At 41.1% G+C, this 27,992-nt stretch overlaps 1 long non-coding RNA gene, 1 other non-coding gene and 1 pseudogene across 3 annotated transcripts in view, besides 1 other annotated feature; 2 read left to right on the plus strand and 1 right to left on the minus strand.

Moving 5' to 3' along the window:
* Tsix (X (inactive)-specific transcript, opposite strand) overlaps positions 1-24,641 on the plus strand; it is a 53,441-nt gene extending 28,800 nt beyond the window's left edge. Inside the window, exon 4 of the transcript NR_002844.2 lies at positions 20,959-24,641. This is a non-coding gene — a non-coding RNA (X (inactive)-specific transcript, opposite strand). The remainder of the gene's footprint in view (positions 1-20,958) is intronic.
* Xist (inactive X specific transcripts) lies at positions 57-22,917 on the minus strand. Of its 2 annotated transcripts, NR_001570.2 has the most exons (8): positions 13,400-22,917; positions 10,515-10,605; positions 10,234-10,365; positions 9,275-9,485; positions 8,984-9,130; positions 8,502-8,656; positions 6,063-7,720; positions 57-394 (listed from the first exon to the last, which is right to left on the minus strand). It is a non-coding gene; the product is annotated as an inactive X specific transcripts (long non-coding RNA). The 2 variants fall into 2 exon arrangements; NR_001463.3 differs by having other exon boundaries at positions 57-7,720.
* Positions 14,496-17,926: an origin of replication, noted in NCBI's record as "region spanning amplicons 13 through 15; peak of nascent strand synthesis detected by PCR of size-fractionated nascent DNA". NCBI's record gives the evidence for it as "EXISTENCE:fractionation evidence [ECO:0000100][PMID:16648467]".
* Positions 24,642-24,788: 147 nt separating the features above from the next.
* Gm14861 lies at positions 24,789-27,107 on the plus strand (annotated as a pseudogene).
* The last annotated feature ends 885 nt before the right edge of the window (positions 27,108-27,992 follow it).

Here is a 27,992-nt window from a genome sequence, read left to right on the forward strand (position 1 = left end):
AACTCATGCACATTAAATAAAATTTAAGGAAAATATCATATACAGCACATGATGTTTTCAAAACAAAGCATTTTATTTAACAGCAAACTACCCCACCCACTCAACCACCCACCCACCCACCCACCCACCCATCCACCCACCCACACACGGACTCATTGTGACATGTTGGTAAGCAACAGTTTTTTTTTTCAAGTCTTCAAAACACCCAAGAGTCAACAGAAGTTCTGTATTCCGCATCCGTTCACAAAGTCCAGGTGTTTTCCATGTGTTTTTTCACAGTTGGTGGGAAGATGACTCCAGTCTTTCAACAACAGATTGGTACACAGTTCATTTATGTGATCAAAGCAGATGATGGTAGGATGTGCTTAATTGGTAGCAATATTGATGGCAGTAACTGTGAAAGGAAGGCTTTCAGTTATTTTTTCCTTTGCAAATTCCAGAAATGTAAGCCCATTCCTACCCATACAAAGGGATATTACTGAATCCAGCCAATTTCCACTAATTAAAAGCTAATATTAGTAACACTTTTGATGCCCAATTGAGTTTTAATGAAAATGAAAAAAATTTGTTTGAACTCCCAGACCTCTTCAACCTGGCTCCATCTTCTCTGTTCCTTTTCTTTTGCCTGAATGTCCTGATTGGGTTACTAAGTAAAGTCTAGATACTTTGAAAGTATGCGTATGCTACAATGAATAAGCTTCCTTACAGCAAATTGTGACTTCAGCTCTAAGGCAACTTGGATAAAGAGATCACATTGACTTAATCTGTTTCATTCCCATTTGACTCAAGGCTTAGCTGATAGCCATTTAGATGAAAATACATTTTCAGAAACATTTAGCGAATTAATACCAATTTTGTGGAACTGCATTAAAGTCCCAACTTAGATTCCAGATAGACAGGCTGGACCCTTTCCTTCACTCGGCCTCCTGTCCCACCCTCTGTGAGTGAAAGAAAAATGGAAAGGGTCAAAGCACAGGCATTTTTAATCTTTTTCAAGTTCTTTCAATTTGGTCTTTCGTTCCTCCAGTTTTCTGATTGTTGTCAATTTTATTATTCTTAAATTTTATGCAAGAATGTTAAACATTAATGTTATTTTCATCCACTGGCATTATTTTACCATAGCAAGCCACCTTGAGTATATTATAGTAAGGAGAACATTTCTAAATTACTGTGAGCATTAGCATGTAAAAAGGTAAAAGGTTTAACGAACACAGGCAAAATTGGTCAATGTATTTCAAAGCCTGCTGCAGCTCAAAAATGGCTTGTTTGCCCCAGGATAATGCAAAGTAGCCTAAGATTGTGGAACTTAGATGGCTGTCATCCCTCCTGACCAGTAGTGGTCACAGTCATAGCTAAAATGGCCTAGAAAATTGAGTTTCTTAGCGTGGAGGGCTTCTGTAACTTTAGGGTCAGGCTTGCTACAAAGCCCAGCTTCCCACTCATTGCAGTGGCCGGAGAAGACATGAGGATGAGGACTCACATTGCATATTACTTGGGGACTAAGGACTAAGTCGTGCCACTACCCAGAAAAGAGACCCCCCCCCCCCATCCAGCACTTCCCTATGTCTATGTTTCCTTTTTCCATGTCTCAGGAGCCAAGTGAAGGCCTAAGAGACATGCAAATCCTTGTAGAACAGGCGAACCAATAAAGCAAATGAATGAATAATAACCTTCCTGTATTCAACCTCTGAGGCAAACTGTGGGAAATGAGGAAAGTGTTCTTCAGTCTAGAAAACGTTTGAGCTAATATTTCTGTTTAATAAAGAGCATCCCTCTGCTTTCCGGGGCATCTGTAAGTCACACTGAGTGCCCTTTTGGAACAAATGTGTTGCACTTAGCATCCAGTAGCATCTTCTGCAATGTGTGGAACCGAGGAAATAGAGAACCTCTTTTATTATTTCCACTCTACCAAGCATGCCCATGAGGAGGGGAGCAACTTTTTATTTAACTTGCCTCCTCTACACCTTGATGTTTTTCCCAGCTAAAGTGAGAGCTGTAGTCTCAAGGTGTGACTGCAGTCCCCTCAGAAACTACTGAGGTAAAGTACACTTTGGGTTGCATCCTTTAAATGTCTTTGTTCTTTTCAGTACTTAGAAATTTTAGTACTTAGAACTGCACTTTCATCACACTTAAGTTAAAAGTATGAGTGTGATAGTATATTCTTCTTGCTCACATGACGCTGAGCCAGGCAATGAACAAATACGTTTAGAATTATCGATTCATCTTGATTCTCCTTTGAAACACTTCAACAGTAAGAAAAGGAAAATGGGTAATGAATTAAAGGACAGACTTTAAGTCTGTCCTGGCTTCAAGCTAGGCCAATGAGAAAATGACTTTTGGAGCTTCCTTAGCTAGGAAGTCTCCAGTTTATGTTGAAGGAATCTTGGCCTTGGTTGGGTTTCGCAAACAGCCATTATAGTTAAAATATTTACTCAGAAGGCTGGAGAGATGACTCAGTGGTTAAGAGTCTGACTGCTCTTCCGAAGGTCCTGAGTTCAAATCCCAACAACCACATGGGGGCTCACAACCATCTGTAATGTGATGTGGTGCCCTCTTCTGGTGTGTCTGAAGACAGCAACAGCGTACTCATATACATAAAATATATAATTCTTTAAAAATATTATTCACTCAGTAATCAGATATATTCTTCAGGCTGGGCATGGGTTAAGCACATCTGTAATCTCAGCACTTGAGAAGCTGTGACAGTCACCAATTAGAACCAGCCTGGGCTTTATGAGACCATGTCTCCTATGATCAGTGATCTACACTAGGTCCACCTCACATTTTAGTTTTAGGACCTAGGTTAGCATATTTTATATACAATGTTTCATTAGGTGTTGTGTTCTGCATGCTTGGTCCCTCCAGCCAGTACATCTAGTTCGAGAGGTTCTGGGCCACACTGAGTACATGCCATCAGATGCTCTGGCCTCTTCCCGTTTTGTTCCCTGATACCCATGCTCTGGGATTATCTCACTCTGGCCCTATAAAACTCCTTTACTGGCAAGGTGTTTGTAATTCATCTCTGGCAGCAGCATTCAACAAACATTTAAGAAACTGGATGGAAAAAGTTCCTGTCATTAATAAAACCTTTTCCACCTCCTCAGTCAAGCCAGCTGGGAAGTATCCTAGACAGCATAGTCCACTCAGTGTAACATTTAGCACACTGCCTTGCACAAATCCATTTTTTTTTTCTGTTTTCATTTCCTCATTGAAGTGAATTGAAGTTTTGGTCTAGATTTCACTCCTATAAGTGCTACATAATGCTAGAAAGCAATCTATGTGTTCGCTCAACACATAGCATGGTAAAATTATTATTAGGTGGTGTTAGGTGATAAGCATTATGATTAAGTTTCAGCCATTATGAAACTTAGAAAGTAATCACTGTTCACTGATAAAGCCAACAGTTAGGTCCCGGCTTTATAGAACTGTAGACTTCACAAAGCTCCACACAGATCTGTTGTGCATGCCTGGGATAAAAGCAAAGTCATTGCACACCAGGCAAATATTGCATATATACACATATATATGGCAGTTTACAAATTATAAATTAATCTCATGCATAATTTCTTTAGATACACAGGACAATGAGAATGCTCTTTGCATCCCAGTGCCTAGCAAGGGCACTGTTTTGTAATAAATGACTGCCATTCAGTATGTACTCATCAAGTATTGAATGCTTCATATATTCAGTGGTTCACAGTTACTTATTTACTTTATTTTCACAGTATAATAAATGTGGCAGAATTTTAAAAGCCTGGAAATTGATACCAAGTAAGAAAATGAATTGTTACATTTATATGGTACCTCCGAGTTCATAAAATGCCAACGTACATATTATTCTCAAGTGTGGACACACTGAAATGTACGTCTGTGTATCTCTCCAGTACCCATGAAAGAGAATATACACATGGGAGACAATATTTAGCCTCCAGGTTTGAGATTGACCTTATGGTCTTCCCAGGCTAGCCTCCAATTTCTGGGCTCAAGTGGTCCTGTTGCTTCAGCTCAGAGCACATGCTACCACACCCAGCTTGTTAACTGTACTCTTCCCATTATGGGCTAAAAAGTACAATGAAAATTTTGTAGAGACTATGCCTATTTTATAGGCAGCTTTATTTCTATAGAAAATTTGTCTTGTCTTATACTACTGAACTGCTTTATAGTTAAGAAAGTACCCACAACCATAATGTGACCTGGGCAAATGTTCTTGTATTAACATGCCCTTATCACTCAAGTTTTGACTGATTAAATTAAGCATTGGCTCATTCCTTATGAATAGTATGGAATGCAAACATTCTTATTTCATGGCAGTTACTCATGAATATTTCATGTACCCAAAACAATATCGGATACATCAGAGGTAGTTAGTAGTCATTCATTTGCACACATGGAACAATTGATAGCTGTATAATGCTTTATTTAATGCATTCTTTTGTAAATTCTAGTTCTGTGGTAATGTCCCCCTTTGTTATTCCCAGTGCTGAACATGGGTATTCAGAAATTAGAAGGTGATCAGAATAGGGTAATCAATCACCTGCATTAGTGACCTAGTTTGTAGTTTAAAATCAGTTTCCATGTGTTTTCTCTTCTGCTACCTGGTATAATATAACTTACTGAGCCTCACCAAAGCAGAAGAAACACACTGGCCTTAAGTATATGGACTGTTATTCATTCAAGCCCCGTTATGTTCATATATTTGTTTTTACAAAGCATGTTATTCCTAGAGCAATCTTTGTGCCTATAGCACACAGAGGCGTAGACTTCAGCTACTATGTAATACATACTCAGCACTGACTTGGAAGTTACAGTAGGCTTCATGGTTTACGTATTCATACGTTTCCTGGTTACCTGGTAATATCTTGTTACCTGGGGGTGACCACAGTGAAGCATCACAGCCTTAGTATTCAGCACAAAAAATATGCAGGGAAGGAAATTAATGTTACTCAGACATTCCCTGGCATTCATATCAGGGCTTGATCAAGTACAGGCAATAGACCAGTGTGCCTTTTTCTTACCTTTTGAAAAGGATTTGCAACTAAGGAATATGCAACTAAGACCATGAACCCACAAAGCTTCAGGTACTTAGTCTGATGCCTTATAGGAAAAGCTCTACACTTTCAGATAATAACCATGTATAATTGCCAATGTGCTATGAGCATGTTACTTTTTCATCCTGTGTCATTTAACTTCCCTCTTACAGAGGAAGAGGAAGGCACGAAAAAGATTAAGCCCGTTAAGTAGTCCTTAGAGTCTCTCATCATTAATTTTAAAGGTAGGTATTAGACCCAGGAGTTCCTTTGGTGAAATGCACCAAATTACTCGGCCACTACTATGAGCAGGGAGTTCAGACCTCATTTTGTCCCCAAACCATTATTAGAAAACCATACCCTGCTCACCTAAGCCCAAAGAAAGAAGGTGACACTGGCTGGTGCTTCTCAGAGGGTTGGCACATCTGCATATTGCTTGTCTAATTCTTCTCATTGGTCTGGAACAACTCTTTATATTTTCTCTAGATAGCCTGACATTGTTTTCCCCCTAACAACCTGATGCTTTCCTTTTCTTGTCAGCCTAGGGCTTCTGAGGTAGGGAGGATGGCAGTATGCATATCTGTATGCATGCTTATTCCTAGGGAAGTTTCAATAGTCAGGCTATATACACTGGCTGGATTTAGTTCCGTCTCAAGTGGAGCAGATGTGAAGAGAAATGGAAGTTGTAAAACATCAACAATTTAACAAATGGCTAAGACCCAGTTTAAAACAGACCCTTGCACAATACTATCCAGCTAAAAACGTATTCCTTTATGGGCAATGGCAACAATGAAAAATTACATCTCAAGTGAAGACAGCTTAAATAGAAATATAAGAAATGGAAAGGGATGCTGGGGTTGGGGGGCAGGTCTCATCTTCGAATTTCCCTTCTTGGTCTTGGGGATAGAAGGATAGAAATATCCTTCCAGAGTTCTGGGCCATAGGCCTTTATCTCTTAAATATTCTGTCCATATAGGATTGGGTCCTTAGGTCTTATGCTTGGACTTAGCTCAGGTTTTGTGTCTTATGACATACGTAGTTCCCCGCTCTTGGAAGTCACAGGTGTCCTGTAGAAACAGTTCCTCTTCTTTGGGTTGTCAGCATTCTGTCCAGCCAGCTCAAGACGGGCCATCTGTGTATTTTGGTCCTTTTAAATCTCAAGTCGCAAAACTTCTGTCTTCTACTTGGGCGTTCACTTCAGAGCCACTTGAATCCTGACCGGACGGAATGATGTATTTTGTCTTAGATTATTTCTCAGGGCAGTCTGGTGTGAGGAACGGCTCCACGGGTGACATTCTGGACCTATTGGGAAGGGGCTATGAAGCTCCTCTCACACATGACACACATAACACACATGCACACACGCACATGTACATACAAAGAAACATCCAAGAAAGGATTACTTTAGAATACAAGAGAGACACAGACTTGTAAAGAGATGAAATGCTCAAAGTGAACAGAAAGGAGGAAAGTAGAAGATAGAAACACAAGCAAACACAAAGCAACAGAATGATGCTGAGATAAGAAATCCACCAATAGCAAAGAGACACAAATACAAAAGAAAACAGAGAAAGTGGCCCAAGAAAGGCAGGGAAGAAATGTAAACAAGAATTCACTAAGGATAGAAGCAGCAGAAAGAAAACTGAAATGGACTGACAAAGAGAACTTGAACAAAGAACAAGTGGGGTGAGCACAAGAAAAAGAGAGGGATGCATGCAACATGTGACCCAAAGGGGAGTCACGAAAGGCAGGAGTGAAAGAAAAGCTAAGAGAAATAGCAACCAGATAGATAAAACAGAGAGCCATAGCTAGTGAAGACAAAGCAGACCACACAGGCACCAGAGAAAGTGAAACAAAGCTCAAAGCTCTGCAAGAAAGAACATGCAGGAGAAACATGGGAATAGGTAAGACACACTGCAGACAGAAAAGACACACAAAGGAAAGAAGGAGACATGCAAAGGAAGGAAGAAATAGATGTAACAAAGAATTAGACACACAAGGAAGAAGTAGATACACAAAACAAGGAAGACATAGACACACAAAGCAAGGAAGACATAGACACACAAAGCAAGGAAGAAATAGACACACAAAGCAAGGAAGAAATAGATGCAACAACGAATTAGACAACACAAGGAGACATAGACACACAAAGCAATGAAGAAATATATATACCAAAGAATTAGACACAATGCAAGGAAGAAATAGACACACAAAAGCAAGGAAGAAATAGATGTAACAAAGAATTAGACACAACTGCAAGGAAGAAATAGACACACAAAAGCAAGAAAGAAAGACACACAAAAGCAAGGAAGAAATAGATGTAACAAAGAATTAGACACAACTGCAAGGAAGAAATAGACACAAAGCAAGGAAGACAGACACACAAAGCAAGGAAGAAATAGATATAACAAAGAATTAGACACAATGCAAGGAAGAAATAGACACACAAAGCAAGGAAGAAATAGATGTAACAAAGAATTAGACACAACTGCAAGGAAGAAATAGACACAAAGCAAGGAAGAAATAGATATAACAAAGAATTAGACATAATGCAAGGAAGAAATAGACACACAAAGCAAGGAAGAAATAGACACACAAAGCAAGGAAGAAATAGATGTAACAAAGAATTAGACACACAGACCAAGGAAAAAATAGATACATAAAACAAGAAATAGACACACCCACAATACACACTAATGATTGATAGTAAGCAAAGACCACCAGAAAGAGGGTAACAAGAAACAGGGAAGGGCAAAGAAAAAAATTGCCATTAGTACACTGTACCAGGCTATCAACGTTAAACTTAAGGTTTCCTTAACATAGGACCATAGGACACACCCGTCAACTCTTCCAAATGGCCTAGTCATGCAACTCCAGGGCATATTTGCCAGGCTCTGTACTCAACACTTTCCATTCATGATTTCATTTGACCTTCACAAACAGACAGGTCTTAGCAGAACTAAATTGCCAAAGGGCATACATCTAGGGGATATTACATTTAAACACAGAATGAACATCTCAACATTCTGTTACATGGATTAAAAGCTTCTGTAAGCAGCAAACACTATAAGCGACTGCATATTTAATTGTCAGCTTCACTCTCCTCTTCTATTAAAAAAAAGGGGGGGCTTGGTTTTTACATCCTTCACAAGTCTAATGGCTGCTTCACAGATGGAGATAAGAAATAAACTATTTAAAGCTTTTCAATGTTTAAGTCTGTAAGAATGGTAGGGCACCAAGCCAAAACAAACAACAACAACAACAAAACCTAGAAGCTAAATTCCTCTTGTGATATAACTGGTAAGCAGATAATAGTTTGAGTTGCTGCTGTGAGGCCATTTGATAACGTGAAAGCCTGTTCATCTTCCATCGTGTACATGGCCCTGCCTCACATTATCACATTAGATGCTCTCCACCCAGCACCATCTTCCAGCAAATGCAAATCCTCAGAAGACTGCAATGCTAGTGACTTACCTCATTCTATTGCTTTTAAGATGCTGCAGTCAGGCATGTTGATCCTCGGGTCATTTATAAAGCTGCCTTCCTTTTGTGTGTTCACATTGCTTGATCACGCTGAAGACCCAGTTTTCTGTGCTGCTTTGGGGAAGGGTAATATTTGGTAGATGGCACTACAAAGAACAAAAGAAGCTGTATGAATGCCAGGAAAGAAGTACTAGAACATCCTGGCTCTTTAAATTCTGCCTAATGATAGATACTTCTGTATCAATTCCAGCCAGGTTTCCATTTGTAGTTAGAGGCATTCATCATCAGTAATGTTAGTGATGGCTCAGTGGTTAAGAGCACCTATTGCTCTTCCAGAGGTCCTGAGTTCAATCCCCAGCAACCACATGGTGGCGCACAACCATCTGTAATGAGATCTGGTGCTCTCTTCTGGTGTGTCTGAGGACAGCAACAGTGTACTCGTAAATAGCTAGGTAGGTAAATAAGCTACTCACTTGTGTATTATATGGCATGAGTAGGGTAGCAGTGCATCTTGAAGTATGTAAACAGCTGGCAAAGCTTTCCTAGCTTCTGGAGAGAGAACCAAATAGAGCAGAATGGCTTCCTCGAAGGTCAGTGCCACTATTGCAGCAGCTTTTCTCCTAGAAGAAACATTTGCACTGTTTAGTTACATTTCCCAGATGTGGGAAAAAGATAAAATTTATGTATATATCTCAAGTAAAAGGCTGACTTTAATGGAAAACAAGATCAAAGTTAAAATTATTACACTGTTGCAGAAAACTTACCTACTTTGATGTAGGGTGGCATTCTTTGAGCCTTTGTCTTCCTTGCTGGGTTCAGGAAAGCGTCTCACTGAAATCTGGGCTAGGCCTGTTGCCCAGTGGTGGTGAGCTATTCCCCTGGAGGATCCTCATGCCCCATCTCCACCTAGGGATCGTCAAAGGGAATAGGTCGCCAGCACTGCAAAGCAGCAAGCCCACAATTCTGGGGGGAGATCTGGAAAAGAGGTGAAAGAAAAGCCAATTCTTGAAATCAAGAATACTGGGAAAGTTGTCTCATTATGTAGTAACCAGCAGTTGTGTTAAATCATGGGGAGGGGCTTGGAGAGTGAACCCTTCACATTTGTAGATCTTAGTGTTAACTTAGAGACATGAGAATTGCTCCATCCAAGTTCTTTCTGGCTTTTATTCTGTCACCTACCAATGAGAGATCCTTTAGATTATAGGTTGTGTTAAAGTCCTTGTACTTCAAATACTCTGGGAATAAAGGGGTTAAATTATTTTCTTCTTTTAATTTGTGCTTTAAACAATACCATGCCAGAACACTGGCAAGGTGAATAGCATTGTTTGGCTCAGTGCTTATGGTGCATATGTCCCTAGAAACTGGTGTAGCATTGGACCTCTGAGTTTGAGGATATTCAGAGACCAGAATTATGACAGGCCTACAGAATGTGACAACAGCCATATCTACTTACTCTATCAAGTACAAAAGACTAGGGTGTCAGAAACTGGCCTTCATTCCTCTGATAACCTACCTTTTAGGCATTTCAGAGCAGAAATGTTACAGATTGGTCATAACATGGTGGGGATGATTTCAAGGCCTCATCATAAGGCAAGGATCTCATTGGCTAACTGACTATGCCAGGGGACCAGGAGATGGGGAGTGCTTTATTGACTTGCCCCCTCATTCTCTGATGAACTGGAGATCAGATAGAAACCCCCAAATAGCAAATTCTCCAAAGTACCTTTTTTTCTCCATGTGGCCTGTAAGCTTTTTGTTCAGAGTAGCGAGGACTTGAAGAGAAGTTCTGCTGAGATGTAATGTAGCTGTATAGGCTGCTGGCAGTCCTTGAGTCTCACATAGGGATTGTTTGTCCCTGTGAAGAAATACAAGGCTATCATTAGACTACAAAAATTGTTGAAAATTCCACATGAAAATAATGAGGTATTTACTTAGGAGGTATAACTTGACACATTAGACCTTTAAGGGAAGATACTATCTCAGTCAACCAAGTAACGGAAATACCTTTGGGCTCTCTCCAGCACTCTTCACTCCTCTAAATCCAGGCAATCCTTCTTCTTGAGGCAGGAGCACAAAACAGACTCCAAATTCATCCCTGGAAAACAAATGATAATTATACTAAACTCTACAAATGATAATTTGATTACTAGCAATACAATCTTCATATGCACATGTCAGCGTTTTCAATTGGTGGTAAGAACTCAGGGTGAGGATATGTTCTCATGGAACCCCTAGTTCTTAAGAGATGTGAAAACAGCCTTTAAAATTGAAAGCATGTCTACATTTCAAAGGCCTTTCATTTCTTTTCCCTTTTTGTATATTTGAGTACTCTATCTGCATGTATGCCTGTGTGCCAGAAGAGGGAGTCAGACGTCATTACAGATGGTTGTGAGCCACCATGTGGTTGCTGGGAATTGTACTCAGGACCTCTGGAAGACTAACAGAACCATCTCTCCAGCTCTCGTCTTAAGTGAGCTTTCTCTTTTCCTGTTTTATTTAAAATTAACAAAACTTTCTTATGACTACACAAATAGAGCCATCTTCCCCTGGGATGAGCCAGAGGACTAAGTAAGGGGCAGGCAGAAGAGGTTCACTGGACTGGGAGAGAGGGCACAGGTTGGACAGTGGCTAGGTTATATGGCAGTATGCATACAAAGACCTGGTCTGGTTCTGCCACAGGGCTTTGTAAAATCAGCTGGCAAAATCCACTACTTCCACTTCCCACCACTTAATGAAGGTGTACATTCTCAAATTCACTTGTTCTACAGGGTTCTTTGTTTACAAACTCCTAAGTCTGGGTCAAGCCATTGGACAGCTTGGAAGAAAGCTCATTCTTCTTTTTTTTTCAAGACAGGGTTTCTCTGTGTAGCCCTGGCTGTCCTGGAACTCACTCTGTAGACCAGGCTGGCCTCGAACTCAGAGATCCGCCTGCCTCTGCCTCCCAAGTGCTGGGATTAAAGGCTCGAGCTACCACTGCCCGGCTGAAAGCTCATTCTTAATGTATACAGTTCAGGCAGCCTGAAGATGGTGATGGCGAGTTGGTGGCTTTCCATTACATGATTACTGACAGTGAGGGCTGGGTCAGGACACTAATTTGGGGAACTCTTTGTATTCCATCAATTATGGGGACCAAAGATGGCCTCCAGATGGTTTTGTGTGATGGCACCTCCTAATGGACATTTCAATCACAGACAAGCTCATGTTCCAGATGTCCTACTACAAATAAGTGTGTATTTTACAGTGCCGTGGAGGTCATGTAGGACTAGGTTGCCATGACAGAATTGGCCCTGATTAATGATCTGCCTGCTCACACAACTTGATCATTTCAATAGGGAACTGTCAGTGATAGTGGGTTTACTGTGAATAGCAGCAGTACCAGCTTCCTCCAGGCCACTAACTGGAGTCTGAGTCCTAATCTCTATTTAGGTCCATAGGAGGCAGGCTGAAAGCTCTAGGTGCCTAGGCAAGCCTGGGGGGGGGGGTCACTTTGCATGTACTGGGGTGGGTAGCCAATGGTGCTAAGGTGAGACCGAAGCTTTAGCTAACTGTCTTAGTGCACCAAACACATTCTTTAGCATCTCAAAAAGCTTTTTTTCCTTGCAAATGTTTCCTTTTGAAGCAGTTACTTGTACAACAATGGTCCTAGTTTCCTAAAAGACTCAATAGTTCTAGATGTATTATCACCTAGAGAGCCAGACAATGCTAAGCCTTTGGAGTTGGGGGAAACCTGCTGCGAAGGAATTTACAGTGGACTTAAAAGGGTTAAAGTACTAGAGGGTCATTTGCACGTACAAAAGGCAAATGCAAAAAAATGTTAAGTGTTATGGACAAGGATGTTTTTTCAGCTAGACCATTTTCTACACAGGAGTCAAGTATTTGTTGTTTTAACTGAAAGTATCTGTTGAAAAGTGCTGGCAGGGGTCCAGTGTGGCACCCACCCTTAATCCCAACACTCTAAACTGGAGGCAGAGGCGGGCGGATCTCTGCGGGCGGATCTCTTGAGTTTGAGTTCCAGGATAGCCAGACTACACAGAGAATCCCTGTCACAAAACAAAACAGAGAACAAAACAAAATTAATTGATTAATTAATGAAAAAGAAAAATGAGCAAGGAGGGTACATAAAGTAGTCCATAGTAAAATTTGTTCATAAAACTTATCCTTCTTTGCACTTTTGTAAAAAAAAAAAAAAAAAAAAAAAAAAAAAAAAAAAAAAAAAAAAAAAAAGATTGTAAGCTATGAAGTTCTCTGTCTAAGCTGTTAGTGCCGTCCAGTGGTCTGTTCTGGGCAGAAATGCAGTAAAAATGGTTGAAAGAACCAAATTATCAAATTTATATTCCCAATTCCTACACAAGCTCATCTCTTGCTACCCTTGGCGTACAGCTAAGCATAATGCATGGAGTCTTTCACTCTTAATATTCTTTCCATGCTTCCAAGAGGTAGATAGAAACAGATGGCATTCAGATAAACCAACCAGATGGTACTAATAGTCGTCTGGACCAACAAGGCAAAGTAAGCACACTTCCCTCTTTAAGAAGTCAAATTTCAACCCCAGTAGACTTCCTAAAATACTTAAACAATTCACACAGGCAGTACATTTCCTAAAATGATCTCAAGTGTGCTTATATTACATTAAGTCTTAAATAACATAATCATCTCACGGAAGAAATTTTGTAAAATATCATCGCTTCTCATTTTAGTGTACCCCAGCATAATGGCGATTGGGTACACAATGTGTTAATTCTACAATTTCGTTGGCATACTATGTGTTGTGTATGGATAAGCTGAGAAGAGCTAGTGACTTATTAGTCACTTTGACTTTTCAGTGGGTGGCACAGAAAGAAACTCGAATGAGAAAAAGATAGCTTAGTAGCTAACAAGGTAGTACTTACTGTAGTCTAAACAGCCAGAGTCTGATGTAACGGAGGAGCAGTAGTTCAAGCAGGATCCTGCACTGGATGAGTTACTTGAACATCCTCCTCAGAAAAATAGTATCATTTCTCAGTAATGCTGGGAGAACTGCTGTTGTGATGATTATTTTCATCAGCAATGTCATATCAAACACTCAGCAGCGGGATGGCAAGATGGCACGCGGAGGGTAAAGGCACTTGCTGCCAAGCCTGATGATCTCACTTTGATCTCCAGGACCCACAAGATAGACGAACCAGCTCCCATTGTTGTCTGAGCACCATGTGAATGAATGACTGCGCGCAGCAACATGCATGTACACACACACATACATACACTCATACACAATAGCTCCCAAAAAAGACCTAAGTACTCGGCGGCTACAAAGCACCCTTCACACTAGAGAAAGCTCTTTTCTTACTAGGAAAATCTCTCTTTGAAGTGTACGTTTAAAGGAATGATTAGATCCTGGCAGACATATTTTAAAATGTAAAGTGGGGAAACAGGTTCTATCATCTCTAAAATAAATTCCCACTTTAGGAATTTTCAAGCTACTTCAAATTATTGCCAGAGTTTAATGGTGGATAGAATGAATTAATTAAATGTGATGGCCTATATAATTTTCAAAGGCGACTTGACATGTTCTCAAATTTAATCCATCCAGTCACCTTTTAAAAATAAGCAAGGACTGGTGACCAATGTCAGACAAAATATAATGATTAGAAGGCTTAGGTCATCTTCCAAAAAGTTAATCATACTAAAGGCCACACAAAGATTGACTTTTTCGTTTTGTTAAACTTGTAGTAAAGACCAAGCAAAGATACTTGTCTTAAACATTCTGCAATAGTTGCACTGATCTTTCCACAGACTCATCACCCTCAGTACACTGAGACACTGCTTAGTCTTCAGAAACATGACACAAATGGCTATTTTTACTTCACAAAAGCTAATGATCTCACAGTCAATCCACCTTGCAATCCAAATGCCTTTCTTAAGGAATAAAATTATCAATAACTTTTCTGGCAGTTGGTCCTGTACAGTAGCAATATACAAAATCGGGCTTAAAGTTTCTTAAGCAGACAGTTGGCTCCTTCCTGGAGGAAGAACGGAAAGAAAAGTGCTAAGCTTCCTTCTCAGGAAGACAATTTTCAGTTCATACTGTAAAGGAAAGCCCCAAGTAAAAGGTGGCAATCCAACTCCCTGAGCTACTTGCCTGCAATATTTTGCACAATAAAGCATTAATAAAGGTAGGCAAGAATGGTTCCTGGCCCTAGAATGTGCCAGCAGTTGGAATTGGAATAATTTAGAAGTGCAAGTTAAAGATTGAAGGCTCATCCACCTAGTTTTGGCCTGCTTTTGCTATTCAGTGTATAAATACACCAAAATTTATTAATGACACATAGGGTGTTTGGGGTAATTAACATTACCCAGAATAATGTAAGAATTCGAGGTGTCTCTGTTCAGTGGGAGCAAGGAGAAGGCAACTGAGACACTGTAGCCATATGAAGTGAGTAAACTGGTGTTGTTGACTTTAAGTCAAGAGAAGGGCTTTGCCCAGTCAATACTGTTCAAACAAAGAGGCAAAAGGGATGGCATGATGGAATTGAGAAAGGGCACAAACTCTTCCTTAATGATGGGTTTGTGAGAATTAGTGATTCAGAAAAGTGGTCAATGGACAAACTAGAGGCCGGGCAAAAGGAACACTATAAAGTGTGAGATTGTGACTATTTAGGATTGTATATATTAAAGCAATGCAAAAAGGGTCGAAATCCGGGTCATTGTTGGGTGTACATACTGCTGTACTTTATTATATCATTGGGAAACTAGCAGGGGATTTGCTCAAGTTGGAGTAGAAAATAAACCATCCAGAACTGCCATTGTGCCTATTAAGAGTCCCAAAATCAGTTTAAGGAAGAGAGCAGGTCATTCGTCAGAGCCCCTGTGCTCATTGACAGTACCGGGTAGTTTCGGGGGCTCAGCAACCTCTGCAATAATGTAAAGGGGACAAAATATTCCAGACATTCATAGTTATAAATACGCATAACTTAGCAATTAATTCTGGGACTCAGTAGCCTTGATGGTATGCAAAGAGAGCACACAGGTCCTTGACATTTTTGCATAGTAATCATCCAAATGCTGAGGTTACTAATAGTTACTACCACTCAGCAGCCCCAGTCAAAAGGTAGGCATTTCAGAACCTTTGCTGCCGCACAGGTCATATGTGTAAGGGTACAGATTAATATTGACAAGAGAAGTGCTCAGAAATAATTAATATGCCTCTGGTGTCAAAAGAGTACAAGGATGTAAAATCCAACTCCAAAGGTAATGATGGACAACTAACTGCATTAATGCACTTAAGTCCAAATGAAGAGCACTTCGTACAACCCTCTTTCTGCTTTAAAGCGGAGAAGAGGGTACAGTAGTTCTTAGAGAAGTGCTTAGACATGTGAACTTTCCAAATGAAAGTCTTGAGCTTATTATCACTTCCTGCTGAAGGTGCTAAGGAAGTGAGTGGGATCCTTTCAAGTGCACAGAGCAGGTGGCAGTGCATACGCATACATTTAATATATGATAACAGTCCAAAAGAATGCGGCCTTGTTGATCAGCATATCCTGATATAGTGCAAATGAAAGGCGAAGGAGTATGGCCTTTGTTTACTGGCAAAGACAAAGGAAGATTCACTGTATATTAATGGTCCACTAGCAGGGACCTTGGGAGATAAACGGTATCCCTTGCAGGAGTGCAAGAGATACAATGGTCCGAAAAGTAATAAGGTTGTGGATAAGTGTAATTTTACACATTAACTGGCCAAGTATTTTTATTAAAATGAATGGATCATGTCCCTGTTATATACATTAATGTTCAAGGGACATGTTATCAATTAAAAACCCCATCCTTTATGCAAATATTAAGTCTTTAAAGTAATAGTCCTGGAAATTAAAGAGTGGAAAGGAGGGGACAGCCTTATCCAGTGTCCAGGAAGATGAAGAAGCCAAAAGATTAGTGACCCTTGCTGTACTGCAAAAGGGTTTGAGAGTAGGATCGTATCCAAATGGAATGAGATGTGTGCAGTAAATGCATACTAATATGCAAGGTACATGTTTATGGCCATTACAGTTTTACGCTGTTCAGGTTTCCTTCTGTAGTGAACAGAAAAGGCCTACTACAATCAGTCATTATTATTAGCAAGCCACAAAATGGGACCTTATAGGTCAACACCACTTCTGTACTTCAAAGTTAAGAGTAAAATTGATCCTACTAAAATTGCCAGTATGTACATAAATAGTTTGAGGAAGGGGTTTCAAGTGCACAGCACATACATAATTCCATAAAGCAAAGAGGATATGAATGATCAGAGACAGAAGTCTTACCTTGAAGGACCATTGACCGTATTGGAATCGTTTCAATCTATAGTCTCATGAAAGAAGCTTTATATTAGTGAGCCTCTTTGCTTTGCTAAGTACAGGAGTCCTGATCTAAAAGGCACAACTGTGGACATGAGAATATGTACAATAGAGTTAACACTGTGCACATTTACTATGTTAAGGATCTTAAATACTGCTGCAATACAAATAAGTCTTCACCAGATGCAGATTACTACAGTGAAATGACATATGCACATTCACAATATGAAAGACTGCATGCAGGGCATAGTGGTAGGAACCAGATATGCCAACACTTGTTAAACGCAGGCTAGATCCTGAGCTCAAGGCTAGCCTGGGTTATATGCTAAGTTCCAGGCCAGCCTGGAAGTTAAAAACAGGACAGATCAAAGGTCTTCTTGATTACCAACAAAATGACTTGACTTAGTTTGGTTTCTTTATCCAATGCTTAGGAAGAGGGACAAATGCAGCTGTGCACACAACAGGCACAAATATGTTTACATTACAGGTGGCAATGCCTGTAAGTCCCGCCCAGCCCAGGCTACATAAGAGGCTGTTCTCTCAAACCACCACACGGTGGGGCTGTAGCTCTATGACAGTGCTTTACTAGCGTACACAAGACTCAAGGTTTGATTCCCCAGCACAGCAGAAAGACCAGAACAGAGAAGTGGTCTCATTGGTTGGCACCCTTGATTGTCACCCATTAGGGTATGAGGGTATGGGATCTTGGTTACTAACAGAAGGGGACTTGAACAACTGCAATTTTGCACAATTGTGTAAGAGGCATTAAGTAATCAGCACCCTCTTTACATAAAGCAAGGGTAGTATTAGGACCTTGAGAAAAGACTCAATTCCTAGTCAGGATTATCCACATAAAATGTTCCAGTGCAGAGGTTTTTGGCTGAAATAAGAAAGCATGTGAGACTAGTATACAATATCATGAGCAAATAAATGTATCTCCATCAGTTAGAAAGATGTGACCTGGGGCGATAGCACCCATGACAGCATGCCAACAGTATATAGTATTCTACCCCCTTTAATGGCCAATGCCTTGAAAATTGGGACTGAGCACTTTAACTGTCTGATAACAGACCTGTGTTTGCCCCTTTGCTAAATGCACACAGGGCTGGACTAGCTAAAGTCTAATCCAATGGACAAAATATTTCTGACAGAATTATTCAGTACTCAAGGTAATACATGAGAAAAGACGACTGAACACTGCTTAGAAACTTGGGACTGTGACTACTACAGCAATGACAGAATGGTTTTCTTTCCTTAAAGGAAAGGAGACTTGAGAGATGATACCTCCATGGCAAGTCTCTGATATAAAACTCTTGTTTGATTGGTGTATCTTGATTAACATGAAGGACAAGAGTTCTTTGTTTACTTGTCCATGGACAAGTAAAGTAGGACTGTATGCAAAGTGAAATTCCATGACTCTGGAAGTCAGTATGGAGGGGGTATGGGGTATAGATGGGCTCAGTCTTATAGGCTGAGTGATGGGCACTGCATTTTAGCAATACGATTCTATGCATTAAGTGAAATTCCATGACTCTGGAACTCAGTATGGAGGGGGTATAGATGGGCTATCTCAGTCTTATAGGCTGAGTTATGGGCACTGCATTTTAGCAATAGAAATCTATACATTATGTGAAATTCCATGACTCTGGAAGTCAGTATGGAGGGGGTAGAGGGTATAGATAGGGATATCTCAGTCTTATAGGCTGAGTGATGGGCACTGCATTTTAGCAATAGGACCGTATGCAAAGTGAAATTCTATGTCTCTGGAAGTCAGTATGGAGGGGGTATGGGGTATACATAGGGATATCTCAGTCTTATAGGCTGAGTAATGGACACTGCATTTTAGCAATACGATTCTATGCATTAAGTGAAATTCCATGACCCTAGAAGTCAGTATGGAGGGGGTATGGGGTATAAATGGGCTATCTCAGTCTTATAGGCTGAGTTATGGGCACTGCATTTTAGCAATAGGACTGCATGCATTAAGTGAAACTCCATGACTCTGGAAGTCAGTATGGAGTGGGTATAGATGGGCTATCTCAGTCTTATAGGCTGAGTGATGGGCACTGCATTTTAGCAATAGGACTGCATGCATTAAGTGAAATTCCATGACTCTGGAAGTCAGTATGGAGTGGGTATAGATGGGCTATCTCAGTCTTATAGGCTGAGTGATGGGCACTGCATTTTAGCAATAGGACTGCATGCATTAAGTGAAATTCCATGACTCTGGAAGTCAGTATGGAGGGGGTATGGGGTATAGATGGGCTATCTCAGTCTTATAGGCTGAGTGATGGGCACTGCATTTTAGCAATAGGACTGCATGCATTAAGTGAAATTCCATGACTCTGGAAGTCAGTATGGAGGGGGTATAGATGGGCTATCTCAGTCTTATAGGCTGAGTGATGGGCACTGCATTTTAGCAATAGGACCGTATGCAAAGTGAAATTCTATGACTCTGGAAGTCAGTATGGAGGGAGTATGGGGTATACATAGGGATATCTCAGTCTTATAGACTGAGTGATGGACACTGCATTTTAGCAATAGGACCGTATGCAAAGTGAAATTCTATGACTCTGGAAGTCAGTATGGAGGGAGTATGGGGTATACATAGGGATATCTCAGTCTTATAGACTGAGTGATGGACACTGCATTTTAGCAATACGATTCTATGTATTAAGTGAAATTCCATGACCCTAGAAGTCAGTATGGAGGGGGTATGGGGTATAAATGGGCTATCTCAGTCTTATAGGCTGAGTTATGGGCACTGCATTTTAGCAATAGGACTGCATGCATTAAGTGAAACTCCATGACTCTGTAAGTCAGTATGGAGGGGGTATAGATGGGCTATCTCAGTCTTATAGGCTGAGTGATGGGCACTGCATTTTAGCAATACGATTCTATGCATTAAGTGAAATTCCATGACTCTAGAAGTCAGTATGGAGGGGGTATAGATGGGCTGTCTCAGTCTTATAGGCTGAGTGATGGACACTGCATTTTAGCACTGAATCAATGAAGATTCGAATTTCTCTAAGTAGAAGTGGGCTTGGGATAGGTCTGAAAGTATCTGGGCCTGGGGCTAGGACTGGGCTGGGGCAGGGCTGGACTGGATTGGGTTGGTTGGGTGGGGCAGGGGCAGGGGCAGGGGTAGGGGCTGGGGCTGGGGCTGGGGCAGGGGCTGGGGCAGGGGCAGGGGCTGGGGCTGGGGCAGGGGCTGGGGCTGGGGCTGGGGCAGGGGCTGGGGCTGGGCCTGGGGCTGGGGCAGCAATAGCAGCAGCACTATTTGCTGAGTCTTGAGGAGAATCTAGATGCCATAAAGGCAAGAACACACAGAAAGTTGAAATGTAGGCCTTAATATTACTATTATAACAGTAAGTCTGATAGAGGACACAGAGCATTACAATTCAAGGCTCTTGCTGACAAGTAAAACCATTAGTCAATATAGCATCAACAATAGCAACAAAAGCAAAGCCTGAACTGGTATAGAACCTCAAATACTCCTGACATCCAGTCATAATGTTCACTTTACATTAACAGTATCTGTGTTATAAGACTTAAAAATTTGAAGAGTAGCTCGGTGGATGAGTTTGAAAGAAAGTACATTTAAGTGCCAAGTAATTTGAGTATCATCTGCCAAAAAAATTATTGAAAACTTTAAGGACTCCAAAGTAACAATTCACTAAAGGTAATTAAAATGAATTCAACAAGTAAGCAAATCGTAAATACATTTTGAAAACAATCACTTCGGTTTTAAATTCAAACACTAGCAAAGCACACTATCAGACGTGTCGTTGGCATCCAAAATATTCATTGAAATCAAAATGCAACCCCAGCAATAGTCATGGGGTAGATTTTGGAAGAAGGTAGGATTCTACCTCTTCACCAGTGATTTGTGATCCACTATGACTCTGGCCAAAGTCACCACTTATACCCAGTAGGCTTAGAGAACCGCTTGAGATCAGTGCTGGCTAAATCAGAGGCCAAGGTGTAAGTAGACTAGCCACTGAACAATACAAAGGAATGGAACGGGCTGAGTTTTAGTTTGCACCGCCACGTATAGAGCACTGTAAGAGACTATGAACGCAAGCGGATGAGTCAAATGTCCTTGAAATGGCCTTAGATACTTTTCTTTCTTTTAATAGGTGAGGTTTCAATGATTTACATCGACCAAGAACCCGCAGCCTCGGTCTCTCGAATCGGATCCGACATCATCCAACACTTCAGTGTTAGAATTGCAAGCATGCGCTCTCCCGACCTGGGCAGGCACTTCGAAAAAATGATGACTAAAGACACACGTGAAGTACCAAGCGAAACTCACGTCCTTATGGGACAGTGACTCATCACAGTCTAATTCCATCCTGGCCACCAAGCAATAATGCACATTTCTAACTGGAAGTCAAGCAAACACCAACACTTTCACACTTGTGCCCATTTCTGACGAGTTACGTCAAGTGGCAACCAACACTTCCACTTAGCCTTGCCTCAGCTTCGAGTGGCACAAGGTAGGACCAACCACACCCTACCATAATGCACCAAGTGTACCCTCGGGCAAAGCCCGCCAAGTAGCTAAAGCCCGCCAAAAAAAAAATCACTGAAAGAAACCACTAGAGGGCAGGTCACATGACTTCCGCCATCTTAGACACATTCAAGAGCATGTGCCACCTCTCCAGGCTAACTCAGACATGAAGCTGACATGTGACACACAAAGCCCTTTGCGTTATACCGCACCAAGAACTTGAGCCGCCATCTTTTCCTGTACGACCTAAATGTCCTATAATCCATTGCTACACACCAGAACAAAGATTGGGCTGTCGAGCCTCGGGTGGAGCCCCCGAGCCGCCATTTTATAGACTTCTGAGCAGCCCTTAAAGCCACGGGGGACCGCGCCAGGGGTCCATATGCACACACACCCTGCCCAATCCCCACACCCACGCTGAGCCCTATCCCCTAGTCCTCTGCGGCTTCCGCGCAACACCGCACACTAATACGAGCACTCCTTGGCTTTCTACTTCCGGCTAGCACAACCCCGCAAATGCTACCACAAATCAAGGCGAATCCCGCAACCCCGCACATATAAAGAAAGCCTTTAGCTAGCGCAGCGCAATTGGTTGCTTTTATCCAGTCCGCTGTGCTCCTCGGTGTCCTAATTCTTGGCGTAACTGGCTCGAGAATAGCCGTATCACGCAGAAGCCATAATGGCGGACGCGGGCTCTCCACGCCCTGAACACCCACTCAGTTTAAGAGCAAAGTCGTTTTTCTAAGCCATAGGTTCACTCACACAGCACCAAACGATCAGCAGCAACAGTACACGCAAATAAGAGGCATAGATATTCCAGGTAGTGCAATAACTCACAAAACCATATTTCCATCCACCAAGCGCCCCGTTGGGCCGTGAAAAAAAAAATTTAAAGCAGGTATCCACAGCCCCGATGGGCAAAAGAAAAAGAAAAAAAAATAATAACAGCAGGTATCCGAGGCCCCGTTGGGCATGGGAAAAAAAGACTAAACGCAGGTATCCGAGGTCCCGATGGACCGAGAAAGGTTTTTTTGTTTTTTTTTTTTTTTTTACAAAAAGCAGGTATCCATGGCCCCGATGGGCTAAGGAGAAGAAAAAAAGAATAAAAGCAGGTATCCACAGCCCAGATGGGCAAGTTTAGAAAAAAAAATAATAAGAAAAAAAAAGAATGAAAAGGCAGGTAAGTATCCAAAACCCCGTTGGGCATGGAATGGCGGGGAGGACACACAGGTATCCGTGGCCCCGATGGGCAAGAATATATAAACAATGAAAGAAAGGTAAGTCCACCATACACACACAAGTATCAACCAAAAGGCACAACAAAGAAATATTCCTTAAAAATGAAAAATTGACTGAAAATATTACAAATATCAAAAAGTATGGAGGACATGTCAAAAAAAAAATCTTACCAGAACATATCAAAACGTCAAAAATCTCGTGGAATTTTGATATGTTTTCTTAAATAAGCCATAAGGCTTGGTGGTAGGGGAACTAAAAATGTTCCCCCAAAGCTCCTTAGATGGAGAGAAACCACGGAAGAACCGCACATCCACGGGAAACGAGCAAACATGGCTGGAGCAAGCCGTTGCACGCCTTTAACTGATCCGCGGCGCTGAAGGCGGAGAGACCAGAAGAGGAGTGGCCACAAAGATTGCAATTCTGACATCTTATTGGACCTTTAGGTCTAACTATATTATAAAAAAATTAAAATGAATAAAGATGGAGGTACGTAAGCTCAGTGACATGACGCGTGAATTTCATTATTTTGCGCGATAATGAAGGATTATCCTATTTTACAGCTAAAAACGTTTATGTAGAACTTCCACATAAACATTAAATAATGTACATTAGGTCACACACCTGTCTATGCAAAATTTCAATATATCTTCTACTTGGACAAACCATGTATCGCTCCGCGTCTTGGACACTAGAAGTTCTTCTGCATTAGTTGGCGACCTCAGATGAGGAGAGGAAAGGGTAGAAATGCCTCACAAAATGGCTCCTTGGTTCCTAAATTATCAGAGTATTAGTTGTGACCGATTTGGTGGGCTTACGCTCATAGTTTTGGGTCATTGGCATCTTAGTCTTTCTCTGGGAACCTGGTGACTCCATACCTTGGGACAAAAACGCACTGAAGTACGTTACTCGCTAGCAGTAATGAAAAATAATTCCTAAATGCCAAAGCAAAGCCTGAGGGAATAATAGCTCATTGGTATCTTACTCGCCCCAGAGACACTGCTAACTTAAAAGAACTGTCAAATTTTGTTAACTGTCAAACTATGAATATCCACATGAAAGAGATCAGACACCCTGGGTATTAGAAAATCAAAGGATATTGTTGTCTCGTTGATTCACGCTGACAAATAATTCACAGTCTGTTCTAAGTTCCCTTTAGGCGTCCCATGAATAATAAAGGACACAAAATTGGTTTGCTTATGGACGATCAAAGTGCCAGCAATTCACTAATCTTACTATTGAGGTGGTTCAGGTAGGGATGGAAAAATATCTGCTACAAAATAAACTGTTTCAACAAAAGAAAAACAAATTAACAAGTAAATAAATGATGCACACAGACTGAATAAACCAGCAGGTGGCAGCATGAATCTTTCCAAGGCATCTGAAGCCAAACTTGGAGTGCAAAAGGATTCCTATCTGAATTGAGAAGTAAAGGTTACTTTGTCTAACTTTAGTTGACAGAGCGATCAGGATCAGAGTAACAAGCACACCAAAAGCATCACCAGTGAGAAGTCACATAGGACATATTAGGGAAAAAAGACCCAAGGAAGGGCTCTTCACAGCTAAGAGCACCTGGCTCCACGATGGATATGGCTTTGTATAAACGAGAACTTCTAAATGAGCTGTACAAAGAGAATTTAGAACTTGCGAGGTACTGGTCACAGATTATGCAAGCCAGTGTATCATTTTTGTGGGGATGCTAGAGAGAATCATCAAATTAAAGAGTTAAATTTAGTCTCTGTGTTTTACTTAGTCCCAATTCTTGCAAACCTCATCATTCTTTCTCACACCGTGTACATCAAGGTATGTCAGGTTTCGGGGACACTTTTTAGTCTTATCACAAGAAAGCATGAAGGGATATGTGCTAAAACTCAGTTCCTGGGCTGGAGAGATAGCTCAGTGGTTAGGAGTGCTGACTGCTCTTCCAGAGGGCCTGAGTTCAATTCTCAACAACTTCGTAGTGGCTCACAGTCATCTGTAGTGGGATCCGATATCTAACCTCTTCTGATGTATCTGAACAGTGACCGACAGTGTACTCACATTAAATAAATATTTTTCTAAAAAACACCTCCATTCCTGTACACTTAACTAGGTAATTTATTGCATATTCTTTGTTTGTTTGTTTGTTTTGTTTTTCAAGGCAGGTTTTCTCTGTATAGCCCCAGATGTCCTGGAACTCACTCTGTAGACCAGGCTGGCCTCGAAGTTAGAAATCCACCTGCCTCCACCTCCCAAGTGCTGGGATTAAAGGTGTGTGCCACCACTGCCTGCCTCATTGCATATTCTTAACATTAAGATTAAAAATGCACCTGGGGTAAAATAGTAATCTTGAGGAATTCTCCATGCAAATTCAAAGAGGAGAAGAAGGAAGAACAAGATGATGATGATAATGGGTCAAGAAACAAGGACCCACTACAAAGCAGCAAGAAACAGAAATGGGAGTTAAGAAATGGTCTTCCAATGTGCAGAGAGTAAGAGACTTTAGAACACTTGGTCCTAGATGAGATGTCTTCATCAAGCCCTTTCTTTCAATGCTCAGGCATCTATGAAGATAAGGAGTCAGAAAGACTGCAGTAAATGACTCCAAGAAAACACCATCCAGACAAAACAGCGCAGTTTTCGTTTTGTTTTTAAGAAAATGAATATGGATTTGGATGAGTGGGGAAGAGTTGGAGGAAGGAAAAATGATCAAAATAAATCATGAAAAATGGTTTGTTTTTTTAAAGGAAGGGATGTTCAATGACACTACTGGCTCTGTGAACAGAGAGAAAGTTGGAGCCACAACTATAGGTAGATCAGGCATCCAGTCTCTCCAGGAAATCTATATTTTTTTCAATTCTAACGTATATTGGGAGAGGGGTTGATCTGGTATAAAATGGTTGAAGAAACACTCCCAAGTTCATGAATCAACATAATATTGTCTAAGTTGCATCAAAAACCCATCTATGGATTTAGCGCTATACTCAGCAAAATTCTAATGACATTCACATAAATAGTTTTTAAAAATAGGTGACATGGTAAGTAGCTTATGCCTGTGAATCCCAGCCCTTGGGAGTTACAAGGATGATCAGAAATAGCCACATAGAGAATTGGAGACCAGATTGAGCTACATGACAAAGCTTCAAATGAATGAACAGGTTGCACCACAGCGTCAACATGCTACTGCTCATAGGTAGGCTTGTAAATTAGTGGGATAGAATAGAGGACCTGGAGACAGCCATCCACTACTCAACAAAGGTACAAACACCACATGTAAGAGACATACAGTCACTTGGCCAAGTGATCCTTAGCATAGTGGTACTATCTCACCCTATACAGAAATCAATCTACCAAAGATCATGTAAGAACAATGACTCCTACAGCCTCAGACATTTTATCACTAAGCCATCAGGAGCGGGGAGGAGGTGGCACTACTTTAGAAGAATTAGGAAGGACATAAGTCACTAGGGAGTGGGCTTTGAGGTTTCAGAAGCCCAAGCCAGGGCCGGTGGTTGGCTTTCTTCCTACTACCTGTGGAACCAGATGTCAAACTCCAGTACTATGTCTTCTTGAATGCTGACATGCTCCCTACCATGAAGACAATAGACTTTAACCCTAGAAAATATTAGAAAGCCCCTTTACAATGCTATCTCTTAAAGTGTGGTCAACCAGGTGGACGTGGTGCATGTCTTTAGTCCCCAGACCTAAGAAGTGATCAATTATGGTGCTTAAGACTGCTCTTAGATTACTCTTGAGATGCTTAATATTCCAGATGACCAAAGTTCAAGATTTACACTCACACTAGACAAATCTTTACTGCCTGTAATTTCAGTGCTAAGGGATCTAAAGATCAGGCTTTCATGTGCAACTTCACAGACTTTATATAAGATAACAAAAAACAATCTCCAGCACCTCATAAAACAGGCATACCAACTTATAAGTTATAGTAATAGAAAGTGAAGAGTCCCCAGCTCCAAGTCCCGGAAAAATATCAACAAAATCAGAAGAAAATTTTCCCAACCTAAAGAGATGCCACCCTTTCCCCTGGCTGGCAGCATGGAGGCTGAACGATGCCTGAAGTCACTGTAAAAGATGTTAACCATCAGGTTCGTCAGAGCGCTGGCAGCCTTCCTCAAAAAGTCCAGGAAGCTGAAAGTTCGGGAATGGGTGGACACAGTCAAGTTAGCCAAACATAAAGAGCTTGCCCCATATGATGAGAACTGGTTCTACCCACGAGCTGCTTCCACAACTCCGGACCTGTACCTCTGTACACAACTGTAGTGCAGGAGTTGGTTCCGTGACCAAGATCTATGAAGGATGGCAGAGGAACGGTGTTAGGCCCAGCCACTTCAGCAGAGGCTCTGAGAGTATGGCTTGCCAGGTCCTCCAAGCCCTGAAAGGGCTGAAAATGGTGGAAAAGGGCCGAGATGGGGGCCGCAAGCTAACACCTCAGGGACAGGAAACACATCTGGACAGGATCGCTGAACAGGTGGCAGCTGCCAACAAGAAGCATTAGAAAAAATAATACTGGGTTAATAAATTGCCTCATTCATAAAAAAGAAAAGAATAAAGAAAGAGAAGCCTATAAACATACAAGAAGCTTATAGAGTACCAATTATACCCAAAAAAAAAAAAAAAAAAAAAAAAAAAACCAAACAAAACAAAAAACAAAACCCTCCTGGCATGTAATAATCAAATGTAAATACAAATAATAATGTTTTGGAGAAGATGTAATGATCCATTCCATTAATACGAGCACTTGGGAAGCAGAGCCATGGTGGATGGGTCTCAGAGGAGTGTGAACTTAATGTGGGCCTCTGCTGTAGCAGCAAGTGTTCTTAGCTGCTAAGCCATCTCTGTGGCTTCTTTTATTCCAAGGACTGTTTAAGCTGACCTGGAATTCACTATGTAGACCAAACTAGCCTTGAACTTATGGTGAACTTCCTGCCTACAAAGTGTTGTGCTTACAAGCATGTGCTACCGGTCACAGATATAAGTGATAAGTATAAGTGTTTTATTATATATAAATAAGTAAATAAATACATAGATTCTATATCTGTTCTTCCACTTGCCACATCAGTTTTTCCCCTCTCAGCTCATACTCCGGATTACATACTCCGGTGTTATAGTCTTGGCACAGGAGCAGGCAATGCAAGTTGATGGTCACAATTATGCAACCTGAGGAATCCTCAGAACCGCAGAGTTCTCTCTAGTTATATATTGTTGTGATTCTTGATTTATATTACAGAAAACTTAAGAATGCTTATTGAATAAGATGAAGGAAAGATATGAGTGGGTATTGGGAGGGGCATGGACTGAAGTCCAGCAGTAGTAGCTATATACCTGATTTGTTTTTTTTTAAGTTTCTGTTATTTAAAGGAAGTATTTTATAACCAAGGTTGAGAGAGCAAAGAAAACATTTGTTCATCTTCCCACTCTACCCTT

Source organism: Mus musculus, chromosome X (genome assembly GCF_000001635.26).
Source record: "Mus musculus strain C57BL/6J chromosome X, GRCm38.p6 C57BL/6J".
In the NCBI taxonomy this organism is placed as follows: Eukaryota; Metazoa; Chordata; class Mammalia; order Rodentia; family Muridae; genus Mus; species Mus musculus.